Source organism: Pinus tabuliformis, chromosome Q (assembly GCF_031772625.1).
Source record: "Pinus tabuliformis cultivar Carrire ecotype Pingquan chromosome Q, CPIR1, whole genome shotgun sequence".
NCBI lineage: Eukaryota > Viridiplantae > Streptophyta > Pinopsida > Pinales > Pinaceae > Pinus > Pinus tabuliformis.
This window is the reverse complement of record NC_142296.1, coordinates 1021204332-1021220689: the sequence shown is the minus strand read 5'-3', so window position 1 is coordinate 1021220689 and position 16358 is coordinate 1021204332. Positions and strand designations below refer to the sequence as shown.

General features: G+C 33.3%; 1 pseudogene; it reads left to right on the top strand.

Moving 5' to 3' along the window:
* The window catches only part of LOC149222970 (uncharacterized), a 52724-nt pseudogene that overhangs the window by 36023 nt on the left and 343 nt on the right, over positions 1–16358 (top strand).

Below are 16358 nucleotides of genomic sequence, written 5' to 3'. Positions count from 1 at the left end.
AATATTTTTTACCTTAATAAAGGAATTTTAAAGAATGATGCCAATTATCCCATTTGAACTTTAATGATTGACATGAATCAGAAACTGCCTTCTTCTTTCTTAGTAGTTCCTTAATAACTTTAAAATAAAGTTTAATAAGAAATTGCCCCATTTCAATTCTGTTAGGTCCTTTACTTTAGTTTTAAGTCATTTTTCTAACTAACTGGGTAGGTTAGACTTTAATAATCAATTTTAATTTTTTAGTATTTCATTTAATAATATTAATTTGTGTTAAATTAAGCCTTAGGTAATTATTGGTATAGTGTAATAATTAATTTAATAAGTTTCACCTTAACGAAGAAATTTAAAGAATGATGATCCCATTATAACTTTAACATAAATTGAATAAGAATTCTTGAACGAATAACCTTAAAATAATTTTAAATAATTTTAATATAACTAACTAAGTAGGTTAGCCCTTAACAAACAAATTTAATTTATTTAATAATATTTGTTGGTATTTATTCTATATAACTTTAATAATAATAATAAATATATTATTAGTTTGAATATAAATAGTTAAATATAATATAATTTAACAAAACTAACTTTTGAATTAATTGAATTTTCCTATCCCTCGGTCCAGTACAATTTCCCGATCAAATCTAGCCGTTTCCTGGTCACACATAGTCATTTCTTGGTCAAAGATAGCGTTGGATGATCTTCTCTCTGTATTTAAACTGCTACCATGGTCTGGTTCTTCAACTTGTCCTAACGATGAACCACATTTGTTGGTTTGAAACGCATCAACAAAATGAAATAAGATGTGATTTTTACCGAAAAATCTTCTCTATAAATTTGTTATGGATCACAGAAGCCTTAATTCTGTAATTGATTGTTTGACTGCAAATTTTCATCCTATTTCACTTTTTAACCAAAGTTTAAAATTGTCTATTTCTATTCACTAAATGTTTAACCAAAGTTTTAGAATTTCTCTCTTATTGCAAACTTCACATGCACTGATGCTATTTTGGGGTGGACAAGTTATTTTATCCAAAGTTTCTTAAATCAGGATGGAACAAGTTTTTTTATCCAAAGTTTTTAAAATGGTGGTTGAGGCAAGCGTTTTTAACGAAAGTTGCATTGCTCACTACGACCCTCATTTACACCTACCACACTGTTTACAGGTGCCACCATCCAAACCACCATTATTTACACCTGCCAAACCACCGAAGTTTCCACCTACCAATATCTGAGATTCAAGCTCTACGAATTCTTAAGCCTCCTTTGCCCCAGTTACATTTTTCTCATGCTTGGTTGCATTTTTCTCATGCCCTCTGCCCTAGTTACATTTTTCTCATGTCTGGTTGCATTTTTCTCATGCCCTCTAGGTACTTGCAAGAGGGCATTGAGGCTTCTGTGGAGGCTAAAGAGAACCTTCTCTACATTTCATCCAAAGAACCTTCTCTGTCATCCAAAGCACTTTCTCTACACACAGAGAAATGTATGTTCAAATTTCAACAATTTAATGTATAGAGCTAAAGTAAGAATAGAGCAAAAACATAAAACATTTCTAGGTTTTGGATTTAAGACTTCTGTCGTTTATATCTTTTGAAATTACCGGAGAATCCACAGTAAAAACCATTTTTCTGTCAACGTTTCAAATCCCAACTAGGATTCATCATTAGGACTACTTGAATCCTTGATAGAAGAAGAGGTTAATTGAAAGATTTAAATAGTAATGAAGAGAAGATTAAAAATGAGATGAATGTCGGTTGTTTTAATAATATTAATTGTAGAATTTTGAATATTTAATTTTGTTTAATTATTGATATAAATCATTATAAATTATTATTATGTTAATCATTATTATAAGAATTATTTAATTAATTTTAATTGGTGATATAAATTATTATTATGTTGATCATTATTATAAAAAATAATTAATTAATTTTAATATTATTAATAATTAATTGATTTTTAATATAGTAATTATTATTATGAATTTTTAATTCATATAAGCATTTAATATTAGTGCAGTATTATTTATAAAATAGTATGTGAAATATTTAATATTGGTATTAAATGAATAGTATATTGTATTGATATTTTTAATATATATGTTATATGATAGTATAATGTTTATTATAAAATAGTATGTGGAATATTTATTATATAATGGAATTTAATGAATAATAATATTAACATTAATGTATTGTATTAATATTAAAAATAAAAATTAACAATACATATATATTTAAAAAATATTAAAAAAATAAATAAAAATTTAATTAATAATAAATATTAATAATTTTTTCAGAGAGAAAATCCACATATGGCAGAAGTCTACAGATATTTTTACAATATGGCCGAAGCGCGCAGAATATGGCCGAAGCCAGCTAAATACGGCGTAGCCATTCAAAATCGCCCAGCAAGAGGCTGCCGCAGGACTCGATCACGGCTGAGGAGTGCGAAAGCCAACCGCCCCAGCCGTCCTAACATGCACGTCATGTGCAATAAATATTAATAATTGATAACATATATATTAAATTTTTTAATAATTAGTAATTAATAATTAATAATTAACTAATAATAAATAATTAATATTAATAATTGAAAATTAATATCAATACTTAATAATTAATATTAATAATTAATAATTAATTAACATTAATATTAATAATTAATTAATAATAAATAATAAATATTAATAATTGATAAATGTTTAATTTTTATTAGTTTCACTAATTAATAGATTTATTAATATATTTTAATTAATACCTAATAATACCAATTTATAATAATAGTTACTGATAATGTTAATATCTATTATCATAATTATTATTGTAATCGTAATTTTAGTATTAATTATTATTATTATTATTACACTTAGATTATTAAAGCAAGAGAGGGAAACCTATCACTGAGATGTATTGGTGACCCTAATTTCTCTTATTAGTGGAAGCCAGCTTCCACTAATCTCCACAACATTGTCTCTATTGAGATTATTCAGATGTTTGATAATTTCAAGAGCTTCTCTAATCTTTCGCTTATGATGTTGTTCTTCCCTTGCGACAATTGAGGCGTTTTCCAAACATACATGGTGTTTAGTTTTCGAAGAATGTTCTGCCAAGGTTGAAGTACGAGACCTTCCATTTCTAATATCAGCTGTGATGTTGTTCTTCCCTTGCGACAATTGAGGCGTTTTCCAAACAGACATGGTGTTCAGTTTTCGAAGAATGTTCTGCCAGGGCTGAAGTACGAGACCTTCCATAATATTAAAATTAATTAATTAATTTTTATAATAATGATCAACATAATAATAATTTATATCACTAATTAAAATTAATTAGATAATTCTTATAATAATGATTAACATAATAATAATTTATAATGATTTATATCAATAATTAAACAAAATTAAATATTCAAAATTCTACAATTAATATTATTAAAACAGCCGACATTCATCTCATTTTTAATCTTCTCTTCATTACTATTTAAATCCTTCAATTAAGCTCCTCTTCTATCAAGCATTCAAGTATTTCTAGGTTTTATTTCATGTTTATACTTGTAAATCAAATATAAATCAATTCAATAGGTCTATTCACTGTATTATTCCTGTTATGAAACCAACTCACAAAAAGATAGAAAAGATAGATAAACACCTTCAGGAGTCTAAGGGGACATAATATAATCAGAGTTGACATAACAATAATAATGTAAGGGCACAATAATGAAAATAGTGGGCTTCTATGGGGCACAATAATAATATTATGGGGACTACATGGGAACAACAATATAATAAAGGGGTTGTACTAATAACAATAAGGGGTTAAACTAGTAGTATAGGGACCTAACATGCCCCTCTCCTTCAAAAAGTGTTGTCCTCATGAGTATTTCTGGATGCTTCTGTATAAAATTCTCATCCTCACATGTGGAATCTTCAGTGGGTAAGTTCTTCCACTTGATGAGATACTCTGAAATTGATCTATTTCTTAGCTGTCGATTTCTCGGTTCTGTGACTGCTTCAGGTTCCAATATGAATTTTCCTTCCTTGTCAAGTTCTCGCAATACTGTTTGAACTGGGATCTTTTGTAACTTTTGAATGATTTCCCTCTCCTTTGGGCATATGGATATCTGTAAGGCCTGATGTTTAGAGGAACACTTCCTGGAATCAAATGAATAACATTATCATGATCACGAATAGGTGGGAGGCCTTTGGGAGTCTCAAATACCTAACTTCCTCAGATTATATCTCCAAAAATATAGCGAGAAAATATATGATATTCGGGCCAGAGCTTCTCCAAGATTTCAGCTCAAATGGGTTTTAATTTCAGAGTCTGAACCTTTGTAGAAAAAATATTATAGTGAAAATTCCACGCTGACCTATTTGAGATGAAATTCTGGAGCTTGAAAAAACCCTAAATTCCTCAGATCATATCTCCAAAAATATAGTGAGACAAGATCTTAAATTCATACCTGAGGTTCAAAATGATTTCTTCTCAAATGGGTTTTTTTTAAATATTCTGAAACTTCGTAGCAAAAAAGTTATAACGAAAATGCCACGATGACCTGTCTGGAGCAGCGAAACCCTAGAATCCAAAGCTCCGATACCAAATGTTATGAAACCAGCTCACAAAAAGATAGAAAAGATAGATAAACGCCTTCAAAATAAGCCTCTTCAAGGGTCAACCTCCTTTACATTACACAAATAAATAATTCTTGGATGATACAAATGACAAGACCTCTCTATATATAGGAGTCGAAGGGGACATAATATAATCAAAGCCAACATAACAATAATAATTTAAGGGCACAATAATGATAATAGTGGGCTTCTATGGGGCACAACAATAACAATATGGGGACCACATGGGAACAACAATATAATAAGGGGTTTGTACTAATAACAATAAGGGGTTAAACTAGTAGTATAGGGACCTAACAATTCCCTGGTGTTCTTCTCTCAGATTACATAACATCTTGCAGATTATATAACATCGTGCCCTCAATCATAGGTACAAATGTTCATGGAAAAATAAAATTGTAATTTAAAATTGCTGGAAGAAAAAAATGGCAAACAAGTTTTAGGTTTTCGTTTTGATGCTTTCACAATTGAACAAGAAGGAAAATGGTGACCTGAATTATAGGCACAGACGTTCAAGAAGGAATAATAATTTTATCATAGACATTCAGGAAGGAATAAGAATTTTACCTCTGTCATGAACAAGAATTTTACCTCTGTCATGAGTTGTAAGCATTTGGAAACGTTGGTTGTTCATACCTTCATCGTTATAATTTGTATAGTTGTATTGTTCGATCATCATTATAGTCATGTCACCTCATCATTCTGCATTCTTAATATAAACACATATTTGCAACTTGTACCATAAACCCATACGTGATCCAACAAAAGAGTTAACACTCAATGTTTAACAACGTCAAATATTTCTTGATAAACCAGAGCTCACTCGAAGCTTGAGACCAATGATTTATACTGACCTAATTTACTCAAATTAAAAGTCTCCAACACATAAAGCCGCTCGGGGATATGAGCTCTTCCGTGAATGAGCCACAGACAAACATTTACCAGATTAGCACCACCACAGTTACTTAAGGGTGGATTATCTGACAACCTCATTCCTTATTTTTAATCGCCCCTATTTATTTCTCGCATTAATTGGTCACTATCCCAACAATGCTAAAAATCCAAGCACAAAAGTAAGCCCGCCGAGTTAATTCTTGCACCAGCGAGCCGGGGTGATTATTCTTGTGACCAACTTGATTGATCTCGGCTCGTACTATGACGCTGATTACTCCTTTAGAGATACAGATTACTATGGGATGGCATGTATTTTAGTGGGATTAGAGACAACTAATCGACTGAAGCTTTTAGATAAAGATTGTAATTTTAAGGATTACAATAGTTATATTGTTAATTTTCTTCAGCGCCCAAGCCATCTTGGCTAATTAATGGTAGAGAACGTGTTCTTAATGCTTAAATCTCCATGGCTGAAACACAACTTAAGCAACTCAAAAAATATAGAATAAAACCAAATCAATATGTCATTTGATTCCGTCGTGGGAATTGAAGCTGATTACCACGTACAAATCTGAGCTTTGATCCCCACTTGAGGATGCCACCAATATATTTTTCCATTGAAGCTGATTACCACGTACAAATCTAAGCTCTGATCCCCACTTCAGGATGCCACCAATGGATTTGGACAAAACAATTTGTAAAATTTACATGGAAAAAATAAAGTATGGAATGGAGATGCCAACACATGTCAGAGCTACTGTAGAAATGTTGTTTACATTTGTGTTTTTTTAATTATATTATAATATATGTGTTAGACATCATCTTGGATTCCACAGAGTTAATTGGTGGGCCAAGCAACGTTTTCCTTTTTATTCATTTTTTCAGAAATGTTGTTTACATTTGCCTTTTTTTTAAGTATATTATAATACATGTGTTAGACGTCGTCTTGGATTCCACACAAGTCAATTGGTGGGTCGAGCAACTTTTTCCTTTTTATTCATTGTTTAAAATAGTTTCTTAGAATTCTACATCTAATAACACATTTGCATGCTTTGATAAATTTGTACGAAAATTACTAATTTCTCTCATTCTTTTTGTAGATAAAGGGAGCTAAAGCAACCCATTCCCTATAGCACGCTAACGAGAACCCACAACGATAGGTACATATCGAGAAGTAGCACCTAGAGCACCAATACCGACACCAGTACAAGGGTAAAAGCAAGTGGTTATACACATTACAAACTGGGTTACTTATGCTCGTCATATTAGTAGAGATACATAACTTAGTGAGACAGATTATGATGTTAAATATCGATGCTTGTCCCTATTCTATTTATCTCATTTGAATTGTTATGGTGCCTTTCGTATTCGCCTCGGTTCACTCAGTGTGCGCCCTGTTGTCTTCTATTAGATATTACGTTTGGGATATGATTCAGGTTGGTCAATCATTGAACTTTCTCAGAACCCATTTCCCATCAATGAAACCTCGATGTTGGAACCTTTGTGAGTCACAGGAGCCACCTGCTATAACAATAGAGGGAAATATATACACTACATTCCTGTGGGGGTTATAGTAGCATATACAGACACCACAAGGACTCCATATAGATATGCAAGAATTGCTATCACACTTTGGATGTTATTTCCACTATGCTTTCTTCTTTTGCAACAATTGTGGTATTCGAATTCGCAAGTTTCTCTCAATGCCTCTTTATGCTTCTGTTCTGTCTTGTCTCATCCAACGAATTAACAACAAAAAAAGAAAGAGTTCGAAAATTATATTATTTCTCAATGTCATCCTTACTTGGGGACTCTATACTGTTGTTCTTCTCGATACATCTATTTGTTGTAGATGCCATGAAGTTTGTTTCTTTGCAAGTTTGTCTCTCTGGTCAAAGATATGGTTGGTAAAATAACAGTTGTGTGACACCTTTGTAATTAACAAATATTATGGCCTTGTCAAGGCTCACTAGTTGCTGGCTAGCCAACATGCCAATAACAATTAGCCATTATGTTGCTGGACTGTGACATTGGAAAATAGAAAACTTCATATAAGGAAATTTAACATTTATTTACTTAAAAAAATGTCAAAACAAATATATGTATCGGCAGGGACTCCTGGCTGCATGCAGCGCTTGTTTAACTCTTAAAATGTGAAAGACATGACACTCTTTAATTTTTATTTCTATTTATGTTTCTTTATTTATAGTTTAAGCAAGTGTCATCACATTTAGTATTAGGGACATAACAATTGATAGTAGAGTTCCACTGAAATTTTCATAGTGCTATGTGTAGTCTTTCTTTTTATGAAGAAAATAAAAATAAAAATGGAATATATTATCCGATTCTAACCATAATCAAGCTTTAAGAGTATTCAAGGTTCTTTGCAAATGAAAGTAAAGAGAAGTTGCGAATAAGATTAGAGAGGAAAAATCCCATAGATTGTGCATATAGAAAACCTTCACGCAAGTGGTTTGGGATGAATATTTACAAGGTGGCAATGCAGTGCCTATAATCTATTGGGATGTGAATCCTCTTGATGAGAAGGACAAATCAAAAGAGATGCTCCGTGAAGTTGATTAATAACAAGCCATTGGGAAGAGGGGGAACTTTGGAAATCCTAACTTGACAATAACAAATCATTGCATGGAGAGAAAGGTAATGGTCATGGATGATGATGGAGTAGCTAACATTTATGGATTTCAGTGGATATTTTATGAGAGTGTCCACAACACAATCAATGGTTTGATACTTTGGAGTAAGGGAATGAAAACTAGTAGTGGTGAAAAAGTAATTTTGGTGAATGACCCAATCGATTTGCAAGCATGGGAGGGCCTGAGGCTTTAGGGGTGTAGGGATAAATGTTTGGGTTTTATGGGAGGAAAATTTGATGGTGGGTTAAAGAGGGCTGAGTTCAAAGTTAATAGAAAAATTTGAGTGGAGGCTTGAATGGTTGAAGAAAACATTAGTCTTTTAAGAAGAGCACAAAACCTTAGGATCTCCAGCAGTAAATGAGAGAAAAAAATGTCTATTTTTTCTTTCTATGTGTTATATATACCAATATAGATCCATTTTAAGCACAAATACTGGATCAAATTTCTTAAGTGTAAACTTCTTTTAGAGTGCAAAATATAATGTGTAATTTTTCATTGTTTAAACATTGAAACCACTTCAAACGTTTTAACCATCAATTTTGTTTTTCAATAGCTTTATAATATATACATATTTTTTTAAAAACAATATATAATATATACATAGTTGACATTAAAATATTTTACATAATATGTGCAGCAAGACATTTCATCAATGCACATTAAAATGCTTTTTATGTTATTAATATACTTTTAAGTATACAACAATATTAATTTGTATTAAAATATTCTAGTGATATCCCACATCTTTTTTTCACCTCTAATTACTTTACACGAAATTATATTAAGTCATATGGACAACATGAAATTATATTAAGTCATATGGACAATTAACTAAACATACATAACATTTCTAAAAAAAAAATTAAGCGTTGCAAAGATACATCTATTATTAGGGTTTATGCCCATATTAATCATCATCTTAACCAGTGTAAAAACAAGCATATTAATCATCATCTTAACCAGTGTAAAAACAAGCATATATTTTTTAGAATGAGTTTGTCTTTACTTAGATCTGAAATTCACAAGGTGAGGAGGAATATGGATCTTTTATCGCAAAGGTTATTTTCCCTTCACATTGATCTAGAAAATGGCATTTCTGACGATCTATGCAAAGTGATCGATGGGTGTACAATATCGAAATCTTTGCGTCTTGAAGAGACTCGAAAGAAAAAACAATCTTCCAAATTTCTTAGACTGCAAAGCGAGAATTCTCACTACCACTGTGATTCGGCATTATCGATTTCATCATCACACCAGATTGGAGGAAGTCAAATCTCAACTCTCAACTCTTGGGTTAGAAGCCTCAATTCCATGTTAATCAATCAATTTGCTGGGTCTTTTTATCCCTCGCTAGTTAGCGTGGAACCTAACATTTCCCCACACTATCAGGATGTTGGGTCTAGCATTTTTGTCCCAAGTGAACCCCTGTCGATCTTGACTTCTGATTCTACAAATGTGATTTCAAAGAATTTCCCTCAATCTACTGTTAATAGTGATGATATCGTCTTAGAATTGTCGAACTCATCCAACTATCTGTATTCCAAATATGTCAATCATTCTCCATCGTATTCCTCTCTAGGCACATCTGACGTCGGCTCTGTTGATTCCTTAAGCCATGATCTTGTTGTCAACCTACTTGCTTTGGACATAGGTTCCCTGAGAACCTTGACCTCATTGGCCCCTACTCCTCTTTGCTTTAACTCTCGTGATTTGTTATTCCATTCGCCCTTGTTTACTCCTGAGTTATCTTATTCGCTTCATGACAGTGCCAACATGGCCCCGTCCCATCCTCCAATGAACCCTCATCGAGTCAAACTCCCTCATTCATGCACTCATATCTTAATCAATGGAGTTGTTTTTATTGCGATTTTTTAGACTTTCTGGTGTCGGAATTGATGGAAAACTTTGAGGTGAAATTTTGATTTGTGTTATTTAAACTAGTTTTTTTGACTTTATATATATGTATTAAGCATGCTTGAGGCACTTCGATTGTGTAGGGATTACCCATTAAAATCGTGATTTCAATAAATTCCTGCCAAATTTTAGAGAAATTACACCAGAAAAACTTCCAAAAAATCATACTAAAGACAACTCACTAATCAATATCCTTCCCTCTCTTTACTCCGATATGCCATATCCTTCACACCCGTCCTCTTGTCCTTCTATTTCTTCCCCCATTGACTCCCATTGGTATCCCTCCATCCCTCCTTTGCCTACTCCTCTCCATTATTCCCCTAGTTATAATATTAAATATAATAATATTAATAACAATGTTTGTAATAATGATAATAATAATTCTTTCTCCTCCCCTAGAACTATTGTTAATTTATCTAGGATGAATTTTGATCTTCATATTTTTCGCATTTTGGAAAAATAGTTGAATTTTGCCTTTACCCCAAGAAAAATTCCCATTCAAGATATTATTTGTAACATTGAATATGGGATTAAAGACTTTCCAGACAATATTAAAGATGTCATTGAACAAGATTTTTCCATAGTCCTTAGGAAAGCTAAGCCTCCCAAAAGTAACATAAGTAAAGATGAGTTCCTTGCCCTTAAATCCTTAAAAGATAACCCTGACATTGTCATTCTCAAAGTCAATAAAGGTGGGGTTGTTGTAATTTTAGACAAATCCGACTATATTATCAAGATGATGGAACATCTTTACGATAACGGGAGTTACAAAAAATTAATAAGAACCCCATTAAAAAAGTTACTAAAGAGGTTGTTTTTGCCACAAAATCTAATCATGTTCTTAACCCCATTAGCAAAAATCTTATTAAGAGTAATTCCCTTACCCCCAGAATCTATGGGATTCCCAAGATTCATAATGAAGGGATACCTCTAAGACATATTGTCAACACAATAGGTGGACCCACTTATCTTTTTACTAAATTCTTTGCCCAAAAGCTCAAACCTCTAGTTGGTCGCACAGATATAAGGTTTGACCCAGGTGATTTGTTAGTTAACTATGACGTTGTGTCTCTTTATACAAAAATCCCTATTAATCAGGCCATTAGTATCATAAATAGAATTATCGATGATGACACTACGAAATTAGTCAGCATGTGCTTAACCTCTACCTTTCTCAACTTCCAAGGGGAATTCTATGAGCAAACTTGTGCTGTTGCTATGGGATCCCCGCTCTCCCCTGTGGTTGCTAGCTTATTCATGGAATATTTCGAGGCCAAATCTTTGGCCTCAACTCAATTCTGCCCCAAGATTTGGAAAAGGTTTGTTGATTATACTTGTGTCGTATGGCCCCATGAGCATGAGAATTTTGATTTTTTCCTTCATCATTTTAACTCTCAATCTAACTCCATAAAATTCACCAAATCAAAATACTTAATCTACTTCTACAATCAAACTTGCGGAAGCTTAATCGATTTGAGAAAGATCAAACATAACACATATAACATAGAAGAAGTATCAATCACACATGGAACACATAAGATTACTCTAGGGAACGCCTAAAAAAAAAAACCCCGCTATCTGTATTATCATACAAGTGGAAATATCTTAGGATTACACAAAGCTTTAGCTCTCAAGCTATCCAGCTCTCAGTACAATCCCTTATTGTTGCTCATAGACAGAATAGATAACACATATGCCTTCTCACTCTGTCCTCCAAGCCTCCTATTTCATTGCGCTGTTTCTCCTGGGTGATCGAGCTGTAACCTGTGTGATTCTCACCTCACACACTGCTCTGACCTCCCTAGAAACTGTGCAATCCTCAAGGAATGAATTCCTTCTGCATGCAAAAGATATTAATATGGGAATATTCTAGCAACTGATAGTACACTGTCCCTGCCTTTAATCTCAACTGGGTCTTTGTCTGAACTGACATGCATGAGTTATTTATGAGAGAATATTCAATTATCTGGAGAACATTAGTTGCATGCATGCATGCATTAACTGATTCAACTCACAATTAGTTCCATAAACTATTTGGAACTAATTTAACTGGACTTAACTCAGTTAACTGAGCTAACTAATTACAGCTCAAATACAACTCATCCTTATCTCCTTAATTAAGCGATAAATTCCTCAATCAAAGGGATAACTGTTGCATGTCTTCACAAAGACTTCATGTTTGATTTTCACCAACTAATTAACTCAAGATGAATTAATTAATTATTTTTCAAATAGCTGGTGAGACTAAATTCAAATTTTAATTCTCAATTTTAATTCAAAGACAAATTAAAATTGGAATATATCCTGAAATGCTATCTATAGCAATGCTATTTATAGCATTTCTATTTTTAGCATTTCTTGTTGCTATTTTCAACAGATTCCATGGGTGTTTGATTTTAGCTTCACTATTCACAGTTGTGGATTGTGTTGATTTTATCTTGAGAGCAATTGCCATTATTGATGGTTTCTCTTGTACTTGTTAACGGTTTACATCATTGACCGCTAATGAGGTGGTTTTCTATCATGTTCGACTTTGACACATCTATTCACACGTTAGAATTTGTACATTGATTGGGTCGAGACGGAGCGCGAGACCCTAGATTTTGTCTTATAAAGTCCAGGGTGCATGGAGTTATGAGTTATTCATGATTATGCACATGATTCTTCTAGACGGATGTCTGCGACCATACAATGGGTCCATATTCATGATCCTTTCTATTCGGATGACTACGATCACACCAAGGATCTTTGCACATGATCCCTTCTATTTGGATGACTGCGTCAATACCGCAGATTCATGTATTATTAGATTCCTATTCATGTATCATTATGCATTATCATCAGAGATGTCAGATATGTATATGTATATGCTTGATGTGCAGGTCTCCGGACGGTGTTGTTCTCGTCCTTGCACTGACTTGTAAGGCATCTGAGACATCACTCCCTGTTCCACCTTCATGCTTTAGGGGGTATCTGTTACACAATATTTTTTCATATTTCCTGTTCACTTCCTGTGCCATATCCCAGAGTTCCAAAACATTGAATACTGTGTAGCATATCCATCATGATATACAGACCAAAACCTCCCTGAAGAATAAAAGGAACGCTGCCTTGAAATCATTTTGGAGAAAGTTGCCTGAAAACCTAATTTTTGGCATCAACACATTTTTCTCCACTGCTTGACCATGTTGATGGAAAGTTTCTCAGTTATACACTCACACTGCCAACACAGGTTTTCATAAGAAAACTCACGCTGAACTCCTTCTGGAAGGCTTTCCAAAACTAGAGGAGAATCTTTTCTCACTAGAACCTTCGAGAACAACGAGATGGAGATTGGTTGTTGTTGATATGGTCGAGCTATCTCATTTGGGCCTCTTGATCTTATCATCATTGGATTTCCCCTTTATATGTGGACCTTTCTCCCTTTTTTTGGGATCCCTAACTCCCTCTCCCTTCCTATAAATTCACCCCCTTCCATTCCTAAATGGTTTGTCATTAATTACTACATTCCTATGTTGAGATTATGCTTACATGCTACCCATTCTAGCTTGGAGAAGGAGTGCTTGAAGAATCTTTGCTTGGACTTGGAAATCCATCCAAAGGAAGGCTCCAACATCAAGGAATAGGTTGTAGGATTCCCTTCTAAGTTTCTTAATATATACATCTGATATTCACTTTCCATAATTTTGTAAATATTTATGCAATTAGATTAATGTTCCTTGATCTGTTAAGTAGTTTATGCTTGATATATGTTATATATGCTCTCGTGTCTTGCATAGTAATTTGAGCTTCCTTGCATGTTTCCAGACGTGAAGAAAAACTTAGGAGCAAGGCCTAGAGTGAAATATTCAAAGCCATCTCTGAGGATCGAGAGATTAACATCAAAACAAGGTAGGTTCCTCCTTCTTACTACATTTGTCAAGCATAAGCTAGGAAAGTGTGTATTAGATTGTTTGGTTTGTTGCTAGACCCACTCACTGGGCTAGAGGGATCGCCTCTATCCGCAAAGGGGATTTTCCTTCACAACAACATCGAGGCCAAAATTCAAAATATTGAGAGATCGGATGCTCTTGCGACCTTTAGAACATGATCCATCGTCTATTTTTGGAGATTGTTTATATGCCTTTCAAATTGTGGTCCTATTGTTCTGTTGTGCGCAGAGTCATGGTCAAATGATTCAAACGCCCTTCTAGTGTGTGTTCCAGTCGACAGTGTTAGAAATCAAAGAAAATTCGCAACAATTGTAGTGGGATGGAAAAATCACCATGCTTCAGTGAACTCCCTTCTCAAAAAAATGGCTCAGCTAGTTATTTGATTGTGAAGAAAATGGTGGGAAAATTCCAACATTAAACAAATTCAGGCCCCCTATAGTTGTGGATGTCACGGGTTTGTGGTCTTAGGAGCAGAAAGGAAAATAAATTATGTTTATTATTCTTTCACTAACTACAAATATTTTGTAAGAAAACATATGCCCAATTTCTTGACTATATCTCACACAACATCTAATGATTCAAAGTTTGAGGCCACCCGATCAGTGTTTAGCATAGCACTAGCTACATGCTCAAATATAAAAGACAAACAATCATGCCTAGTACCTTTTTTTTTATGCAACTAGTGCAGAAGTTGAATACCATAATCCACACTTGTATACAGCTCGTTTATGCACATAAGTCAGACACACTTATGCAGAAAGTACTCAACTGCAAAAATATCCACAAAATTTATAGATACACCATGCAAGTTATACACAGCTCGACAACGGTCAACGCCATAGGAACCGATAGTTTCATGCACAACTACAATACACAGGGTCTCTCATATGATCCCAATAATAATTAGGGATGACATGAACCACAGGCTTCTTTATTGTTACCATTTATTTTTTTCAGGAAAACCACAAACCATTTTAATGTATTTCTCCCCTTATGCCAAAACAATGATCTCAATAAATGCTTGAACGAGCACACAAAAATGTGATAAAAAAAAACTAGTGGCTCATTTAATAGAGCATTTCACCCCCTCACTAGCTCAAGAAAGCCAGGGCAGGCCACAAAACTAGTGGCTCACTTATTCAACACAGAAAATTAAACTATGCTTTGATACCACTGTTAAACACACGACTGGAAACCAAAATCAAACATATATTAATTGATCTCAAAGAATGATGTACATGATGTACATATAAATACATATAGAAACTGTTGGATTCAGTTTCCGGATCTTCTTGAACTTCAATAACTAATTACCTTAACACCATAACCCAAATCACATCTTGAGGATTAGGTGTCTAACAATAGTAGAGTTCCACTGAAATTTCACAATGCTATGTGTAGTCTTTCTTTTTATAAAGAAAATAAAAATAAAACTAGAGAGAAAATGACTGCTCATTAATTTTGTATTATAGTTATTTATACTATAATTATCTTTATAATAAAAATATATTTACAAAAATTATTTATAGATAATTTTTTTTTAAACAAATATGAATATGAATATGAATATGAATATATGTGTGTGTGTGTGTGTTTTATTATTTTATCAATATAATAATCAACTTCAAAATTGATATTAGTATTAAAGAGGAGACATTTAACTATTTGTATGCATGAGTAGGTGTAGGGACTATAATGATCACTGGAGAGTTGACCAGTGATTAATTGATTGTTTGACTGCAAATTTTCATCCTATTTCACTTTTTAACCAAAGTTTAAAATTGTCTATTTCTATTCACTAAATGTTTAACCAAAGTTTTAGAATTTCTCTCTTATTGCAAACTTCACATGCACCGATGCTATTTTAGGCTGGACAAGTTATTTTATCCAAAGTTTCTTAAATCAGGATGGAACAAGTTTTTTAATCCAAAGTTTTTAAAATGGTGGTTGAGGAAAGCGTTTTTAACCAAAGTTTCACTACAACCCTCATTTACACCTACCTCATTGTTTACAGGTGCCACCATCCAAACCACCATTGTTTACACTTGCCAAACCACCATAGTTTCCACCTACCAATATCTGAGCTTCAAGCTCTATGAATTCTTAAGCCTCCTCTTCCCTAGTTACATTTTTCTCATGCCTGGTTGCAGTTTTCTCATGCCCTCTACCCTAGTTACATTTTTCTCATTCCTGGTCGCATTTTTTTCATGCCCTCTAGGTACTTGCAAGAGGGCATTGAGGCTTCTGTGGAGGCTAAAGAGCACCTTCTCTGCATTTCATCCAGAGAAACTTCTCTTTCATCCAGAGCACCTTCTCTGCACACAGAGAAAGGTA